This window comes from Clarias gariepinus, chromosome 3 (genome assembly GCF_024256425.1).
Source record: "Clarias gariepinus isolate MV-2021 ecotype Netherlands chromosome 3, CGAR_prim_01v2, whole genome shotgun sequence".
NCBI classification, from domain to species: Eukaryota; Metazoa; Chordata; class Actinopteri; order Siluriformes; family Clariidae; genus Clarias; species Clarias gariepinus.
In genome coordinates, this window is record NC_071102.1 from 23,208,894 (window position 1) to 23,230,338 (window position 21,445).

The following is a 21,445-nucleotide window of genomic DNA, read 5'->3' on the forward strand; positions in this document are numbered from 1 at the left end:
AGGTTAAATCTCTATTAAGCAGTATCACGTATTTGTTGCATATGGAAAGTCTGTTTGTAAAGACATACTGTACTTTGCAGTAATTAAGGTTAATTAACTTGAATCTTTTTTATTTTCGAACCATTACAATTTTCAAACATTATGCCCAGTAGTGTGTACGTTCCCCTTGTGCCACCCAAAACAGTTCGAACCTTTCAGCGCATGACTCCACACGGTCTCTAATGACCTGCTGATGTGTTTGGCACCAGGATGTTACAGTAGCAGCAGATCCTTTAAGTGCTATAAGATATGAGGATGGATCAGACTAATTTGTACAGAAAATCCCATGAGTGCTAAATTGGATTGAGATCTGGGAAAATTGGAGGCTGGATCCACCACTTTTGACCTTTCCCTGTTAAGCCCCATACATACATGTAGCGCGCTGTGATGCAGTGAGTGTTCTGGTACCTTTTTTTCATCGACAGCATCAACTTTTTTAGCAGTTTGTTTTTCATTAGTTTTTCATTCTGATGGCCTTCACTCTACACATGGATAAACTGTCCATGATTGATAATTAATCAATAATCGGTTTTATTGTTTTTAATCGGTTCCCACCTGTCATTAGGGCTCTCCCTCATTAAAACTACAGCTAGTAGTCAAAGAGGGCCAAAGACTATCACAGGTTTCCTTTGAGGCACGTGACTTCAGCCAACCAGCATCCTTTTTAAACTTCTTGCCTATGCAACATTGGGAGTGACGTAACACACTCGGAGTTACGTGTATCCGCATTTTGCGCTTGTATGAGCTCACAAACACCCGTGGTTGGCCAGGGGCCGCAATTGATGTTAGAGTGCTAGAGAACATACTGCATGTATATTTTCCATCAACAAATTATACAAGGGTATTTATCCGACAGATGACTAACATAAACCTAATGAAGTATATCGTAAGATTTAATTAGTATGATGATAATCGCCAGTCAGGTACTGAAGACAGATTAATAATGAATTCATTTATTTATTAACAAAACAGAGGCATTAGTAGAATATGTGACAGGTTGCTATATTGCAGGAGGTCCTGTACAGTATGATTAACCTCTATTACAGTGTTAGTTCTAAAAAAAAAACACAAAAAAACCCAAAAAAACCCCAGAAAGGTCTGGATTGATGACGCTTTACTGTGGATCTCCGGTAGACCTGTGGTGGTCAAATATGTTAAGTTGTAGGTTAATCCAATCTGACTGGGGCTAACTGCTGAATCCTATTATGAGAGGATGACTGAATCTCCGGATGCATCCTCATAGAGAAGGCCGGGTGCCATGCCAAGGTGTCGCGTTTTTTTTTTTTTTTTTCCCTGCAAGCCTGTATTTTAGCATGGTGACTATAATCTGGACTCGAAGCTACTGTAGAGGCAATGTCTTCATGGTCACCTTCAAGTTTCTGCTTGCTTGACATCTGCTTTGAGCTAATGCAGTGATTTGCTCTTGGCACTGCACAGTCTCAGTGGGGATAGGAGTCAGTCATAAAGCATTCATCAAGCGCAGACAGCATCTCTTGGAAGTTATCCATGCATATCTGAAGACAGAGAATAAACAAAGTGATGATTAGAATAATGTGTAATCGTTTTTACAGGTTACTCGATGGGCTTTTTTTCTCTTTTGACATAAAAAGAAAGTCTAAATCCACCTTTATTCAAACCAGCCATGTCACTTTTTATATGTGTATTCTTCAAAAAGAAAATGTTTCTTCATAATGCAATGAAATGACATTTAAACAGCAAAAAGTTGATTTGTGATTTTAACATTGCTCGACGTACCAAAATAGATCAGTGACATGACGTGTTCTTATTGACAGTCACAGCCTTTGACAGGCAGTCTTATGCAAGTGCTTTATTGTATGTATCAAAACTGTGGGAAAGAAATTGTGACATTTGTCACCTTATTATAGTGCTGTCGATCGATTAATCGCAGTCTTGTGATTAATCACGATTAATCACAATTTTAAAATACTAAGATTTTCTTGGATTATAAATGTGCAATGTTAGATTAAAAAAAATGCATGACAAACTGGTAAGAGGAAACTAAGTTTATGCATTTTTATAGTTTCTCAAACATCAACGTTTAACAAATATTAAATTAATATTACTTAAATGAGATTGGCACTGCATGCAGTGGATGAGTAGTATGGGGCGTGGCGATCTATTAATGGGAGGGTTCAAACTGAAATACTCAGACCTGAAATTTCACAACCTGGATCCTGAGCCAATGCGCCCACATCTCATGTTTAAAGTTTTATTGTAAAAATAGTTCCCCTTGAAAGTACCTCAAGCACACAACTTTTAAAGTTTTATCCAAACTTCCATCTAGACGCTTTTATAATGAAACGTAAATGAAGCGTTCAGTACACCTGATGCTGTTTCCTCAGTCATCTTATTATCCGCGTTAAACATGCCATTATCACATAGGCTGTGGTTAAGCCATTAAGGTGAAACTCCATCATATGATTAATTTGCATGAAAAAAATCCAATGCTTTAAAATTTTTAGATGAATCACATATTTTGTTGTTGTTGCTCTTTAATCACATATGTTATTAATATACACACACTGTATTACCTTGCCAAGGCTTTCTTAGACTGATAGTGTAGACTCTTGGTGTACTTCATGATCTCCTGAACCAGGATCGGGATATATGAATTGATAGAGATTTCAAAGCACTTCTGCAAGTCGCTCTGGATAAGGCCGTCTGCCAAATGCCATAAAAGTGAATGCAATATATCCTTATACTAGTACAAATAGTCCAGGATCTTTAAATACTATCCAGTTTAGAAGTGAGTCAGTATGAGTTTGTGCAGCTGTGAGTAAGGTGTTTTTTTTTACTTTCACTCCACCACCTCGGTGCTGTACAGAGAAGAGTCTTAATGCATGTCATGTACCTTGAGAAATGGTGGGTCATGTTGAGCTAGAGGGTTGTACGAAGCTTATTTTCTTAGTTCCTGCAGGTAGGTTGGAGCTTGCCTGTTTTTGGCTTTGTAGGCAATCACCAGAGTTTTGACTCAGCTTCCAGCCTGTATCCAGTGGATGGAGTTCAACTATAGGGTTATCTGGCAAAGAATAAAAACAAATCATGCTAGATCCATTCTGGAGAAAGAATCTGATCACATGCTGGGTAAGACCTACCAAGAGCAAGTTGCCATAGTCCAATCTCAAGATGACAGGAGACCAAACAAGCACACAGTAAAGTGTAAGTGGCTTCTATGGAGAGAGGAAAAAATGTCTGGAGCATTTTGATAATTTAAAAGAGAAGCCTGCATGCCTGAGTCTGGTTAGCAATATGAGGAGAGAATGATAGATGGTAGCTTGGCCATAACAACCCCAAGATTTATCACCTAAATCTCTTAAGGTTTTATATCAGTTCATTATGGACGGATAGATTGCCTGAGTGTCCAAGTGCTTGTGACCTGTTTCACCTTTAAGAATCACTAAGTAAAACTTTACCCCAAATGGTTTCTCTTATACTGTAGAAAAGAGAAACCATTACACAGTATTCTGAGTAACACCTTTCTGAAAGCCCATAAAACAGCTGAAGGAACCTTGAAGAACTTTTAGAGAGATCCATCAGCAGTTCTATCATGAATGGCTTATATTTATTATAAGTCTATTAAATGTGGGGCTTTGAAAATATGTTTTATTTGTGTGTGTGTGTGTGTGTGTGTGTGTGTGTGTGTGTGTGTGTGTGTGTGTGCGGGTGTGTGCGGGTGAGCGCGCGCGTCATTTAATATATGGGAAGCTATTAGGGTCAAACTTGTTTGTATAATTAATTCACATCAAAAAAAGTATGCTGGTAATGCTTTAAAAAATTAATTTTATAAAAATTCTACATTAGTCACATGCATTAATGCATCAATATTGACAGCCCTTATATAAGCTCATAATAATGGCTTAAAAAATAATAAAAACTCATAATAATAATTATTATTATTATTGATGCTAGGTCTGCGGACTTGTTCACATTTTGGTAGAAAAGTCTAGAACCAGAATAACACGTGAGCAGCATTTTTGTGTTTCCTGAACTACATTTTTATTTTGGTTCAACCATCTTGCAGAGTTAACACATTCAATTGACTCACACTAGCTTTAAAATTCAATGGGGCTTTGCTTTAAGCTCTCATCTCTTTGTGTTGTTGGCCAGAGCTGTCCCTGGTGCTGAATTGACCATGGTCAGTGCTGCAGTTGAGACGATCCTTATGGTAAAAACATGTACTGTATAGCAACATCATATGTGTTAAGGCTATACTTAGACATTCGATTATCTAGTACATCATAAATGCAAGGATTTTTAAGGCATGGAAAAAGTACATATAAATCCCAATCACGTGTCAGTAGGTTTAACTTTTCTGTCTATTGATTTCAACATTACTAAAGAACAAATATCCCTTTTTTATCAGTTGGGTACAAACTCTGTATAGCGAATGCCAGAGGCAATAAGAAGAAAACAGAGAAAAGGTGTAACATTTCAAACTCTTTCTGTTTACAAGGTCAGTTCCTGTAGGATGTTTGTTGAGAAAGTGTTACACCGACCAGATTTAGGAGTTGTATCCAAAGCTGATAATGAATCCTGGACAGAGAAATAATAGTTCGTTTTCCTCATTGTTCGCTTTAATTTACACGTCCTGGATTAATCTGTGAGGCTGTGCAGTGTGTTGTAGCTCGCAGTCTATCTATTATAAGGCAGTTAATCAAATTTAGATGGCAGTTATGAGGGAGGCCCAACAGGCTGCTGGAAGAGCAGCAATAACTACTGGATAGTGTGTCAGGAATTCAGGAAGCAACATGCAGTATAGTCTTTGAGACCTAAACAGCTTTTACTTTTATTAACAGCTATAGCAAAAAAAAAAAAAATCATACCTTGGAAAATTTAGAATTTAGATTTTTAGTCATGTCTCAGGAGGCTAAATCTCTAGGTTGTTGGTATGGGGATATCAGGAACCAGGTTCGAGCCATGCCGTCAATCATCCACCACCCCATACTACCCAGCCACTTAATGTACTGTAGTATTAGAAAAATGGGAGGGTTGTGTCAAAAAGGGCATCCCGCATAAAACCTAAGCCAAGTTTTGTGTGAATCTATACTATACTATATCTATATTGTGTTTAGCTACTGTCTACATGTCGCTCCTGAGCTGCCAGTGATTCAGACCCCCTCTGCCCTCTTGACCTGTCTGACTTATTCTGGTGTCCCTCTTTTTGTTGGATCTCGTTGCTTGGATGCCCCGTCTGGTCTGTCTGGAATGCGTGTGGTGACTGGGAGAGGTTCCACTTTTTTACGTAGATACAATAGTCCTGTCCTCGGCTGATGCTGACAGCTGTTCTTTGAGGACTCATGACTGCAGTCGATCGATAGTTCAAGACTGGAGTTTCTTGCAGATCAGAGTTGGGGGACGTTACTTTTTAAAGTAACTAATGATATTACAAAATTACTATTTTTAAAAAGTAATCAGCAATCAACTCCTTTGTGATTCCTCATGCATGTTGTTGTAGTCAAGGCCTTTATAATTATTCTACCATCATTACTCAGCAAAGTTTGGCCCATAATCTGTTTATTGTTAATACCCCTATCTCATCTACGCGGTTCTGTGCAGTGGTACGGTTTATCATGATTCACCGTGAGTTTTGACGCTGTGATTAGGTTTTCATCTTTCCGTGCGTCGGTCCTCGCATAGTCAAACCGCATAGGTGAGATAGGGGTATAACAGCAGGAATAACAAAAGGGGGTGGGTTATTGGGGGTGGGGCTTGTGGGACGATCCAAATGAGGATGGGTTCCCTGTCGAGTCTGGTACCTCTCAAGGATTCTTTCTGTTACCATCTCATGGAGGTTTTCCTTGCCACTGTCTCCATCGTCCTCTGCTTTCTCACCAGGGACAGTCTTATCATTTTGATTCATACACATTTACATTTTATACAAACTTAAATAATTCTTTTGATTTTGTAAAGCTGCTTTGTAACAATGTCAACTAAAAATAAAATTGAATTAAATTAAATTAAATTAAATTAAATGTAATTAGATGATCCGCTGTGGCAACACCTTGACTGGAGCAGCCAAAAGAAAGTCTAACTTTAGTTATAAAACATCCTTTCCTGTCATTGTAGGCAATTATGATGAACTCAGCTGGTCTTGTCTATGTAGTTGCTTAATTACAAAAATTTCCCCCATCTATGTAGACATTTTGAGAAAATGCATTTTGAAAGACATACTTTAGATTTTATAGATACATACATACTTATACATACTTTTTTTTTGTACATATTTATACATACTTTAGATTGGACCTACAAATTATAAAAATCAATACTCTGTAGGTCTTGGGAAGACAAGAAATGACATTAAGTATGGCGTATAGAAAAATCCAGTCTTTTATTTATTTATATATATATATATATATATATATATATATATATATATATATATATATATATATCTTACACACAGCGGTAACTGTGCTGTAAGGGCATCATTGTGTAACGTGTGTTATTCTGCTGAACATGATGCATCACTTCGTTTACTTAATATAGCCACAGGCAGAAGAGAAACCATCACGGCACACACTATCCAGTCAAAGATAGATGAGGTATAATTATAGTTGATCATGGTGACATTTCTATTGGGCAAAGTACATTGGTGTGATTCGGTGGGTATGTTGATGGATGCATGAAAAACAAAGACAGCACAAACAATGGCTCACCATTTGAGAGTAGAGGAGGAGGGAAAAAGGTTGAAATGGTTCCTTTCAAGCACAGCAGATGGGGGCAATGTGCAGAAGTCATGATTTAAGATTCTCAGTACGATAATTCCTCTTTATTTGTTTATGAACCATGTCAATGTGCGTGGGAGCAAACTGTGGGAGAGTAATGTAAAATATTGTGGCTGTGTAGAGATTTATATTTCAACTTACATATTTTACTCGATAAACCGTGCGCAGAGAGAACTTTAAGCTGAACCACTTTCCTAAGCCTAGAAGCAGGTACAAATATTAGGTTAAACTAATGGAGATATGTTAATTCTCTTATACTAACAATGCATTTGAGTGTACAGATTGCAGATATTCTTTTATTATTACAAATAACAAAATTACCAGATATTCATAAACAACAATAAAACAAAAAATTAAGCAATTCCAAATGATTTCCGTTCAACAGTGCCTTGATAATGTAACGAATATTTCTGAAAAACTCATACACCTTATACTGTATATTTTCTATCCAGCTTTTGTGTCCTGATAGCTAATAATAGTTCTATTATTTGTTCTGAGATTTCTGTTACGACTCCTTTCTTCAGACATTTCCTTTCTAGATCGGATCTATAGAATGCAAGGTCATAAAAATTCACAGCACTCTTGCTTTTGGACGTTTTCCAAATAGGTTTTCTGTTGATTTTACACCTTGTGTGTGTGTGTGGGTTGCATCATGTTCGCAAGATACTGGTTTGAAGTTTTACAGTTAAAGGTTCTTGAAATTGTACCGTTTTATATCATATGGGGGTGCAAACTTTTGCACTCGTCTCAGTCTTAGTAAAAGAAATGAAAGGTGTAAAAACAGTGGAAGAATATAGCATAGGTCAAGCTTGCAAGCTTCTTCTGTTTACTGCATAAAAATAACATTAGCATAAATAGTACGTCTGTAGTGCAGAATGTGTTCCTTAGATTTATAGAAAAAGTTTATATACTTAGTGAATTGGTTTGTTTAAATAATTTAACCCTAAGGAGAATGTGGGGTGCAAAATGTGCCCTTACTTTGAACTTAAAAGAAATATGAAGTTTGCAATAGAAGATAAAAAATAAATGCCCAACAAGCCAATTTAGACAAAATAATGTTTGTCTGTTGTAATCTAACATCATTTATTAAATAGTCGTGTTTATTAAAAGTGTATTTGAACAGTTTGGATGCAAAATGAGATACAGTATCACCATTTTTAAAGGTTTTTTTCTCCTTTTGTTTTGTTTTGTTTTTTTAATAGAAGCCAGCATTACAAGCTATTAAATAATGTTTCATGTATTGTTGACTGACAAAACAGATTTAAAAAAAAAAGCACAAATTTCAAAATATTATTTCAGAGCTGTTTTGGTTTTGTCAGTGTGAATTTTGTATGATTTCACAAAACACTATAAATTCAACCTCCCACAGTTTTGTCACAATTGATAAATTAGCCTGGGGTTGTGTTTTGGCAATATCAATACTATCTTGGTAGAAAATATAGCAAACTCATGCTTTGATTATGTTTTGTAGTGACTCACTGGCAGCAAATTTGAACAAGGAAAAAAAATGTGATGAGCTTTGTTGCACACAAAGCTTTTTTTTAATTACAAAATCACTACAAAGAATACAAATAGTTGAGTTTACAATGCATTATCAGCCTTTTCCTCTAACAGTTTCAGATTCATTTCAGTAGTTGATGAGAGTGGTACAGTAGTGGAGGCATGTGCTGTATAAGGTCTGTTCGGGCACTAATAACTGCACATACAGTACATACAGTACCAGTCGAAAGTTTCAATGATCTTTCCTGTTTTTTTTTTTGTTTGTTTTTTTTAGATCTTTCTACATTGTAAAACAATGCTATAGTTGCTCAAAATATGCAATAATTTAATTCCTTTAAACAATTGATATGTTGATACAGTATGTTTCTGCTACATACTGTATGTTGTAAATCGGTGATTCCTGAGGTTGGTAACTTGGTAAATGAACTTCTTTGGAGGTTTTATTTCTTGTTTTCCTGGAAAGGTCTTCATGAGAGCCAGTTTCATCATGGTGTTTAATGGGTTTTGCAAAAGCACTTGACAAAACTGTTCTTGCAAGAACTCTCCCAGTTATTTATTAACTTTATATACTGTAAATATGCAATACAAACAAACTGAATTATTTCATCTAAGGCATTGTTGTATTATAATATTATTGTATAGCACATTAGCATGTTTTGTACATGCAACAGACTTTCAAGGGAAAAAATATATAATATGTTGCTTGAGTAAAGAGGAGCACCCATTAGGTCTAGCCCTGCCCCTCCCAAATGTCTCTTGAGTGTTGTAGCATCACCTCTCTGCATAATATATATATTCTTCTGTAAGTATTGCTATGAAGTGCATCACATCTCACAAATGTTGTGAAACCAGTGCTCATTCTAGTTCTAAGCCTCTAAGAGAAGAAGATACGGTGATTTTTTTTAAAAAAATTAACAAAAGCATTTTCTGTTCTAAACAACATTATGTGCCTGGGGAAAAGAATTTGTGAACATGATTGAAAAATGGCAAAAATGGCATTTATCACGTTTTTCAATCAAACTCTTCATTTGATAAAAAGGGTTTAAATCAGACAGCAAAATGCCAAGTGAAGCTTCAGTGCACAAAAGCAAAATAGTGCACGCACAGCTTTGTCCTGCTTGGACTGAATATAAATGATGATGTGACTAGGACCTAGACTTGCTGTTGCTAAGACAAATGTAAAAATGTTAACGAATGGCTGTTGCACCGTAAAGTACCTTGTTCCACTGAGAGCTGTTAATAACAATTAATTTGCTTCACACATACAGTAACATATTTTAATTTAAGTGTGTGTGTGTGTGTGTGTGTGTGTGTGTGTGTGTATACAGTATTTATACAATGTTCACCATTGGCCTTCACAGTCTCTAGTTGGACTACAGAGGTTCCAAGTAGGTCCAAGTATATATATATATATATATATATATATATATATATATATATACTATATATATAAAACTAGAGACTATATATAAAAAAATCTTAGGGACATATAAATTTTTTTTATCTTTCTACATTGTAAAACAATGCTATAGTTGTCCAAAATATGCAATAATTTAATTTCTTTGAACAATTGATATGTTGATACAGTATGTTTCTGCCACATTTGTTGAGAATTGGTGATTCCTGAAGTTAGTAACTTGGTAAATTAACTTCTCTGGAGGATTTATTTCTTATTTTCCTGGGAAGGTCTTCATGAGGGCCAGTTTCATCATAGTGTTTAATGGGTTTTGCAAATGCACTTGAAAAAACAGTTTTTGCAAGTACTGTCCCAGTTATTTATAAATTTTATATATAAGAAAAATAATAATATGCATTTTCATATAGTGGATCCTCGGATTACCAGCATAATTCGTTCCGGAAGTGGGCTCGTATTCCAAAACACTCGTAAACCTTTTTTTTAATGTAACTCGCGACAGCGTAACAGCCCATTAATTCATTTTCGTGTAATGATGATAAGATTTCGACAAACGCCCGTTGATGCATGCCCGTTCTTTTATTTTCTGCATTGTCAGGTTATATTACAAACTTTCGGGTGGATCCTGCACTTAAATCCAACTAAAAAAACTACTGAAGAACAAAACTCAGGCTCTATATTCTAACTTAAATCTCGCGTTCACGTCCACCCACGCCGGACTTCATTTCCCACAATACATCTCCCACACTGGACTACACTTCCGTAAACAGCGGTCATAAATCAACGTCTCTCTCTCGCTTCACTGTTTTATCTGAGAATGAGCAAAAAACATCGCTAATGACACTCGTGTGAGCACAAACTAACAGAATCACTGCTGTAAAGTAAAACAAACAAATGGACCAGCACTTTACCTCTGCAGAGTGTGTGTCTCTCGCCTTAATTTCTGTGGGCGTGTGTGTGTATGAAGAGGGTTCACACACGCATAGCCGCCACAATCTCAAATTACGCTCGCGCACACACACACACACACACACACACACACACACACACAAACACCACAGTAACAGAAACAGTACGCGCGCTGTACACACATGCTTAAAATAAATAAATAATAATAAAATATGTTTTACACACACACACGGGGTCACAGTGTTATAGTAAACAGTACACGCGTGCACGGATGTTGATTATACCAGTAAGTGACGAGCATTAAGACCCAGCAGGGGAGACGATTCCGCAGCGCAAGAGAGAGAAAAACCGTTGGCTCACTTGTGTTCACGTGACGCTTGGGGTCAAAACAAGAAGCGCATGTGTGAAGCATGATACTTGGTGCTCATAAACCAAGACAATGCTCGGTTTTCAAGTCAAAATTTATTACAAATCTTTGCATGTCTTGCGCAATACTCATAAACCGTGTTACCACTGTGATATATATATATATATATATATATATATATATATAATGCATATTATGCATATTATTATTTATATATATAAATTAATATGTAAAATATAAATAAATTCCAGTCTTGGAAGCCTTGTCCACTTACCTCTCATCTCATACTAGCATCATTAACACGTCCATTCCCAGCATAAAAGATTACGCTTAATTATTACTTAAATATATTCTGATCATTATTTTTTAAACCTCCGACCGATGCCAGTTAATTTGTGCACATTGTAGAATGTAAACATAGTGCTTTAGAGCAGTGTAATAAATGCTAATTTGAGCACCACTTAAGTCTGAGGGCATTAAAACAATTTATTTGGCAGGCTCTGTAAACAGTGGGAATTTGGAATGGTACTTCTTAACAAGTTTAAATTTCATCTTAGGGACATTATAATGCTTTGCTCCTATTGGACGTATGTACAGTAGATACAGCGGACATTACATTGGACAGCAGACTAGATTTCTCAATATGTGCCATTAATAATGGCAAATTCATAATTTCCAAAGGAAAAAAAAAACCTCAATTATTCAGCAGCACAATGGACTTATACTGAATCTTTTTCCATGTAAATACAAAGTAATATACAGAACTTCATAAAATATTTTATGCCATCTCACTGGTTTTAAGACACACCTTAAATAAATCATACGGTGTTACATTAAAAACCATTCATGTGGTGCTTATGAAAGTGTTATAAGGTATATACTTCAAATAGTGTTCCCATATTTTAATCTTGTTGTTTAGGGGAAAAAATGTCTGGATCAAAAACCAGCACCGTCACCATCCAGGTGAAAGTTACAGGGTCTCTGTTTATAGCTATTTGTTATTTAAACCAAATTGGTCCTGATACATAAAGGATTCATCAGACTCACAGATGTACCGTAGTCTGTACGCACTAATGCCTTACTCGGGTGTTTCACAGGCATGAGCTATTCTGGTATTCTGGAGTTTATTTAGGGCCTACCACTGGATCAGAGTGAGTCAAGATACAGAGAAGATGCTCGCAGGCACAGAAAAGAAAAAAAGTTAAGGGATTTCAGATCAGCGCCCAGAATTGGAAGTTTTGTCCTGTTTTGCGCTCTGATTATAGCTGAGCAAGACCTTGTATTTCCCCCTCATCTCTCTCTGTTCTGTTTTGTTGTGGCAGAGTGACAGAAGGCACAGCCAGCATAAAGTTGTGCACAAAGCTTTGCTCTCTTTATTTCATTAAAAAAAAAAGAAGAAGAAGAAAAAAAATCATTTGCCTTTGCCTTTGTACTCCAGCAAGATAAGAGCTCAGCACTCCTCTAATCAGTGTAATTGGGTTATAGTGCCGTTATGGTGAACTTTAGGCCTATTATGCTCATGAAAAATGTCAATATTGCCCCGTTAATATTCCATCAGCTGGCAGCATGTCTGTGGAGTGATGGCTTTAGCATGGTATTAGACTCCCCTGGTGGCACAGACCTATTTCTCTCTGGCATTGAGGAGTTTACTTTTCATTTCAGGGTAAAGGAATGACAAAAGGATTTCCATTGATTACCATCAAGCATAAATGTCTGTGCCAGCTTAATCCTGCTTTAATGCTCAATGAAGATCAACACGCCGAGGCAGAGAGGGGAGAATAAAAACGGCGATGGGAGACAGGGAGCCAAGTGCTCAGTGTAGCTTTCAAATCAAGCGTGCATTACGTGTTGGCCACATAGATGCTGAATGGGTCCTCTGTGCCATCTGTCAGACTGAAAAGAGGGGAGAAATGCCTTGTTAAAGCTGATGTAACAGCGTGATAAAAAGACTTATGAGGCTATGTGAGGGAAATGGTGTGTGTGTGTGTGTGTGTGTGTGTGTGTGTGTGTGTGTGTGTGTGTGTGTGCATACGTGCTTGCGTGTGTCTGTGCCCGAGTCTATGATTGGCGACTGTGTGTATATAAGATTTTGTATGATTATAGTAGCCCACTTTGCACCTGCTCCCTACTTAAATGTACACATGCATAGACACAAATGGGTACACACACACACGCGCACACACACACACGCACACACACGCACACACACAAAAGCCCCGTTTTCCTCAGTGCAGTGAGAACAGGTGCGATGTGTACAGAATTTAAATCAGTCTGTAGAAGCCTGCCTGATTATCTGTCTGGGAAATTTGAACATTTGACCAAAAAGCACTGCATTGCAGATTCATCACTTTCTGTTCCCCCTCATTTTTCTTCCTGTAAACCACAAGGTTATATTCCTTCATAATACACCTTTTTTTTTTTTACTGCACCTGTTTTACTGTAACTTTTTAAATTGATTTACTTCCTCCTGTAAACACACCTTTTCCCGTAAACACACTGGCTTGACACTGAGCTCCTGTAAATTCTGCTCTCCTAATGAAACACCTAGTAGCAGTGCTGCTTTAAAAGATTAGTAATGAGCGTGTTTCTGTAAAATTATGAAAACACAAAAAGTGCAACAAAAAAAAAAACACCTAAACAAGTTAATGTTGTGAAAATATTATCATCTGTATTTATCATGCGTTACCGTGACAACATGACAGTGACTGCTGCTACTGTCACTGCTGCTAGTGCTACTATACTTCTGCTAATATATTTCTATTGCTACTATACTGCTACTTTACTTCTACTGTTACTATATTGGTGCTATTATTCTGCTGCTACTTCTCTGACATGCTACTGGTGCTACAAATACTATACTTCTGCTGCTACTATACTTCTACTGATACTATACTCCTCTTGCTATTGCTGCTATTCTTCTGTTGCCACTACTTCTATCCTGCTACTGCTACTATAGTTCTATTGCTACTATACTGCTACAATTCTTTTACTGCTAATACTTCTATCCTGCTACTGCTACTATATTCCTCTTTCTACTATACTGCTATGATCCTTCTACTGCTACTATACTCCTCCTGCTACTATACTGCTACTATACTGCTATGATTCTTCTACTGCTATCTTCTACTGCTATACTGCTATGATCCTTCTCCTGCTACTATACTGCTATGTTTCTTCTACTGCTACTATACTCCTCCTGCTACTAAACTGCTACTATACTTCTTCTACTGCTACTATACTCCTCCTGCTACTACACTGCTGTGATTATTCTACTGTTACTATACTCCTCCTGCTACTATACATCTTCTACTGCTACTATACTCCTCCTGCTACTATACTTCTTCTACTGTTACTATATTCCTACTGCTACTACACTGCTATGATTATTCTACTGCTACTATACTCCTCCTGCTACTATACATCTTCTACTGCTACTATACTCCTCCTGCTACTATACTTCTTCTACTGTTACTATATTCCTACTGCTACTATACTGCTATGATTCTTCTACTGCTCCTATACTCTTCCTGCTACTAAACTGCTACTATACGTCTTCTATTGCTACTATACTCCTCTTGCTACTATACTGCTATGATTCTTCCACTGCTACTATACTCCTCCTGCTACTATACTTCTTCTACTGCTACTATACTCCTCCTGCTACTATACTGCTATGATTCTTCTACTGCTACTATACTTCTCCTGCTACTAAACTGCTACTATACTTCTTCTACTGCTACTATACTCGTCCTGCTACTATACTTCTTCTACTGCTACTATACTCCTCCTGCTACTATACTTCTTCTACTGCTACTATACTCCTCCTGCTACTATACTTCTTCTACTGCTACTATATTCCTACTGCTACTATACTGCTATGATTCTTCTACTGCTCCTATACTCTTCCTGCTACTAAACTGCTATGGTTTTTTTTCTACTTGTAATATACTCCTACTGCTACTATACTGCTACTACTATACTTTTACTGCTACTATACACCTACCGTTACTATACTGCTATGATTATCCTACTTACTTCTACTCTTCTACTACTTCTATCTTGTTACGGCTACTATAATGCTACTACAGTCATGTTCAAAAGGTGTTACACCCTCTATATATGTTTGTGTAAAAAGAAAATGTAACACAAATCATCTGATCATAGACAGTCTTAGTATTAGGCAAATACAACTTTTTATTTAACAAAAATGTTAGTTTAATGTAAATAATAGGTGTTCCTAATAAAGTGGTTGGTGAGCAGTAAGATACAGTAGATTGCAATTAGATTGTTAGCTGATTTGTACAATGTCCTTTCTATTTCTAAGTCTATTACATAAGAAGAATTGATTTGGGTCTTGGTGATGACCAACATAGTTAAAAACTGGTGATACCATTAAAAGACTGAGGCCACTTGTAAGACACACAGTACAGTCTTAGGTTCTTCCCCACGGAGTCACATTGTTGTGCTCCACTTTTATCTCCCCTGCTGACAATGCCATCCATCTCCCCATCTTACTAAAGCTGCTAACTAGGCTAAGCGAAATGACTTGGGGCCCTTCCTGCCTGTGAGATGACCCTCAAAGTAATGGTGGAAGAAGTGCTACAAGGAAGGTTTTTTAAAAATTAATTGCAAACTGCACCTTGTATCTTTCATGTTCCTCCCATGATGATGAATGAGGTTGTGGTTTAAGTGGTGTAGTACATGGTGAGTAAGTCAGTAGTTTGAGAGAAATGATAATATTGTGTATCTGGAATGAATTTTAGATCTTTAAGTCCATCTCATGAAAAATCGGAGCAGAAACAAGGGTGTTGCGTTTATATTTTTGTTGAGTGTATGTATATTTAGCAAAAAAAGAAACGTCCCTTTTTCAGGACTGTGTATTTCAACAATAATGTTGTAAAACTCCAAATAACTTTACAGATCTTCATTGTAAAGGGTTTAAACAATGTTTTCCATGCATGTTCAATTAACCATAATCAATTAATTAACATGCACCTGTGGAATGGTCGTTAAGACCTTAACAGCTTACAGAAAGTAGGCATTTAAGGTCACAGTTCTAAAAACGCAGGACACCAAAGAGACTTGTCTACCGACTATGAAAAACCCAAAGAACCCAAAGAAAGATGCCCAGGGTCCCTGCTCATCTGCATGAACGTGCATTAGGCATGCTGCAGGGAGGCATGAGGACTGCTGATGTGGCTAGAGCAATAAATTGCCATGTCCGCACTGTGAGACGCCTAAGACAGCGCTACAGGGAGACAGGAAGGACAGCTGATCCTCGCAGTGAAAGACCACCTGTAACAACACCTGCACAGGATCGGTACATCCGAATATCACACCTGCGTGACAGGTACAGGATGGCCACAACAACTGCTCGAGTCACATCAGGAACACACAATCCCTCCATCAGTGCTCAGACTGTCCACAATAGGCAGTCCATGAGGAGGAGATGCACTGCAGTACTTCAAGCAGCTGGTGGCCACACCAGATACTGACTGGTACTTTTGATTTTGAGCCTCCCTTCATTCAGGGACACATTGGGAAACATTTTTAGTTTATGTCTTATGGTGTCGACTCTTTTAGTGTTCATACAAATATTTACACATTAAGTTTACTGAAAGTAAAAACAGTTGAAAGTCAGAGGACGTTTCTTTTTTTGCCGAGTTCTGCATTGTTCTACCTCCAAACACGACGTGCCCAGTTGATCCCAAAGAGCTCAATTTTGGTCTCATCTGACCACAGCACTTGCTCCCAATCCATTATTATTTATTGGTTAACTTCAGAATGGCCTGTACATTTTGCAGCACTGAAGGATTTTAAACCATTGCAGTGTATTATGTTACCAATGGTTTCTTGGTGACTGTTGTCCCAACTGCCTTAAGATCATTGACAAGCTCCTCCTGTGTAGTTCTGGTCTGATCCCTGACGTTTCTCATGATCATCCTTACCCCATGGTGTGAAATCTTGCATGGAGCTTCAGACCAAGGGTGATTGATGGGTATTTTGTATTTCTTCCATTTGCGTTAGAATAAGTCTAACAGTTGTCTCCTTCTCACTAAGCGTGTAGCCCATTCCAGCTTTGTGCAGGTCTACAATCTTGTCCCTGACATTATTCGACAGTTCTTTGTCTTGCCCATGGTGAAAAGTTTTAAATGGAAGATAGTGGTTCTGTGGTCAGGTGGCTTTTATACACATAACGAGTGGTCATTAGGAGAATCTTAAATTAATCTGTATTCCACATAAACACATCAAATACTTGTTTTACTTACTGAACTGTAACTCAATTTATAACATTTAAATAATATTTATATAGAGGGACTATCTGACCATTTTGATTCATATGCAATAACATTTCATACAAACTTAAAAAAAATATTTTGATTGTGTAAAGCTGCTTTGGACAATGACAATTGTTAAAAGCGCTATAAATATAAAATTGAATTGAATATAATGTGTTTTTTCTGACTTTTCACTGATCACAGTCTCTACCCCATGAGGAAAAAAAAAACATAGCAAATATTGCAAATTATGTTTAATTTAAAGTTATATATCTGGAAACATAACATTTTTAGAAACTGTTCACTCAAAATAAAAAGAGTTAACTAATTTGTCAAAACCATGTTCACTCTTTTAAAAGCTGATAAACCAGTAATATGTAGGAGTAAGTAATAAAGGTGATCCTATATTATTTATGAACCCTACAAATAGGGGCTTCCTGTATGTAAAGGGCTGTATTTCCTGAATGGTTAATGCCACACTTTTATTAAACCCTTAGAATTAAAGCTTAAAGATTTCAGTGTTATGATACATGGTATACGTATGGTATATATATATATATATATGATCTGACTGTACATGCAACACAAATGTTACCTATATTACAGTATGTAGTAGCTAAACTCCTAAAACCTATGTAAGTACAATGAGAAATACTACAAAGAAAATCAGTGCAGAAACCATAAAGTTATGCTATAGTGTAATAATGTTCTTAAGTGGTTACTTACCTATTCTCCTCTTTAAAGACCGAGAGATACAGTAACTTGTTGCTCTATCGTTTTGCCGAACACCTGTGTAACTCGCTTGAAGCCTCTTTTGTTCTCAGACACATGATTGAAGTGTCCTTCATGCTGAGTTTGTACAAATGCAACATGAGTGAGACTAGGTGGTAATCAGGGTGTTGCATTTTGAAGGCCAGTGTTTCTAAATGAACACAATGTGCTAAATGATGCAATTTGCACAACTGTTAATTTAGAACGATGATTGAGTGAGAACAATGTAATTGAGTTAGAGTTAGACATAGAGTTTGGCAGTTTAAATTCAGGTTGTTGATAAAAGTGCTATACAAATAAAATTGAATTAAATTGAATTGAAATGAGCTTCAGGATGAGTTTTCAGGATTGTGTGCAGAGTTTTATTGTGTATGTGTGATTTAGTTTAACATTATAAAATTATATTCAGTTCAATTCAATTTTATTTGTATAGCGCTTTTTACGATTTACATCATCACAAAGCAGCTTTACACAATCAAAAGAACTAAGTTTGTATGAAATGTGAATGTGTATGAATGAAAATTTTATGATTGTCCCTGATGAGCAAGCCTAGGACGACGGCGACAGTGGCAAGGAAAAACTCCCTGAGATGGTAACAGGAAGAAACCTTGAGAGGAACCAGACTCAACAGGGAACCCATCCTCATCTGGGTGAAAACAGATAGCAGGGATTGATGTGCATAATAATATGCGAGACTGGAAGTTCAATATAAGAGGAGATGTGTAAGATTAAAGTCCAGTTTGTTCCTGGAGGCTCAGGTAGACTGTGAAAAATTTCAGTCCTGAACTATTGAGCGACTGAAGTCACAGGTCCTCAGAGAACAGCTGTCTGCATCAGTCGAGGACAGGACCACCTTCATGGAAAAGTGGAACCATATAAAATATAAAATTTTTATATATAAAAATTATATTTATTTATTACACACAGACAGATACATTTAAAGTGTTTTAAGTGTTTTTTTGAAAACCCAAAATTTAGTATCTTAGAAAATTTAAATATTATTTAATACCAATACAAATTTTTATATATTTATATATACACTACAATATCCGCAATATTAACTTAAAAATATTATCCGACATGCAAACTTCCACTGACTGTGAGTTCTGTAGAATAAACAGATATAGGAAAGTTATTACTATTATTTCACTTTTATCTTCCATATACTTGATATGCTGTACAACACAGTAAAGACACAAGCATACATTAAATGTAACATCATGTTTCACTCTTTAATAACAATTTGTCATTCATGTTAGCAATAAAAAAAAAATGCACTATTTGACAAATGTCCCTGCTTTGAAAGAGATAATCCACCAGAAATAGGCAAGAAGACTTTACAATTCGTGAACTCTATTTCCCCGTAGGAGAAATCGTGTCGTAGTGGATGTTTGTGTCCAATGACTGTGCAATTTTGAGTGGTGCATTGATAAGGGTAGAGTAAAATTGCTTTAGTCAGGACATTGGAAAAGAATTTGTTCCCAACAAATGATGTCCTCCTGTGAGAAAAAAATAAAGCTGCCCTTGGCCCGACTGCTTCTTATCAGATTGGCCTTTTATGGAACCAAGTAACTGGTTTTACAAAAGAGAAATAATAGCTCACTGTAAGCTATATATGGAGGACGTTTCTACTTAATTTCCAAAGAAATACTTCCTTAACCATACGTTTTTATCAGTAACCAGACATAATAATCGTGAATAGAGGTATATTTAAGCAATATTACACGAAGATGTTGTGCTGTTGTACTGAATATCAGCACAGCTGTGATGTATTTTATGCATTACAGCTGTGCTGATATTTAGTATAACATCACAACCTCCAGTGTGATATTGCTTTTATACAACAGTTTTATAAACATAAACTGATCAAGGGCACTACTTAATGTATGGAACAAAGGATTGTACATCCTACTGTAGCGCACTAGCTTTCCATTGTACCCTGTTTAAGATTTAACCCAGAAAGTTAGCTGATTTTCTAAAGCGAATCTGGGGTTAATGTTGGTTTTACAATCCCTTGTTCCACACATTAAGTAGTGCCCTTGATCAGTGGTTAGAGGTGGATTTGGAATTCAGCCTTGTTTTAGAAGCTAGTTAGCTTTGTACCGCGTGTTAGTCATGAACAGTGCAACCTGAACCGTTCAGAGGCAATTTGGAATGACAAATACTGAGGAGAATTTTTTTATTTTTTTTAAGATGACATAACGTTATCAGATATGTGTTTTCTTGCTGGTTTTGAATGTGGGTTTTGGTCCGGCAGCTGCTTCCTTCTCTTGCTAGTAATCTCTTTCTAGGTACAGGCCTACTTTTATCCATGTTGGTGGCCAACAGTTAGCGCAATTAACAAGTGTTATATTGCATGTGGCATGGAGTGGTACATATAGTTAATCGTTCCTGTGCTGTCATGCTATATATAGCCACTTGTGGATGCTCTATATCACCTCGCGTCCATTTAGAATACTCGGTTGGGATTAACTGTTATATATTTTGTATACTGTAACTAAACTCAAACATTGTAAAGAGCATCATTCCATCAATAGACATGCACAAAGTGACAGATAATTAGTTAAACCCGCATTGGGGTTTTCGCCAGGTCATTTATTCAGACGCATTAAGATGCAGACTCTAGGGATTACATTCTGCAACGATGGTGCCTTAGAGACTAATGATGATGGCTGGGCCTTTTCTTATCCAGGTTTTCTGTCCCCAGATCTTTTGTAGTGCATGATGTATTCCTCTAACAGCCGAGAGGTTTGTGTAGGTATCACACTCCCTCCAGCTCCCGCTAGCTCACTCAGCTTCACCAGTCCCCCAGCTACATGCCGACTTCTCACTCGGTCCTTATCACTAATCATACACATACCTCCTGTGACCTCGCACAGGCTTGTTGTGGCAGCAAATTGAAATGGGACTGGAAGTGTTCTTTTTTTTTGTGCATCTTATTACAGAGGAAAGCTGATTGAAATCTCCTTCAAATATAGCAGTCAGTTTCAGTTGAATACATTTCAACCGTCACAGCTCAGGGATCAACAGAGGGTCCAACACTGGAAGAAGAAGAGAAGTGTTTGGAGATCAATTTTTATATGGGAGGAAAACAATCATGCAGAAAAGAAAATGTATTAGTGTGACTCCTATAGCTTTTATGCACCATATATATATATATAATTTGTTGCAGATAACATCACACATCTTAAAAGCATCAGTCTCAGAAGTACATATGTCCTGACCCTAAGTAAAAGTAGAGATACTCTAGGCAGAATATTACCCAAGTAAAGGTAGAAGTCCTCTATTTACATTCCTGCTTAAGTAAAAGTACAAAAGCACTTTCCTTCAATTGAGACAGAAATGGCGAATCATGATCATTATGTAACAAAATGTGCGGAGCTTCACAAATGTAGTGAAGTAGAAAGTATAGATATAA

The 21,445-nt window shown here is 36.8% G+C and overlaps 1 protein-coding gene across 1 annotated transcript in view; it reads left to right on the forward strand.

Annotated features, from left to right (window-relative positions):
* The window catches only part of csmd3b (CUB and Sushi multiple domains 3b), a 553,034-nt gene that overhangs the window by 350,099 nt on the left and 181,490 nt on the right, over positions 1-21,445 (forward strand). The gene's annotated exons all lie outside the window — the stretch shown is intronic.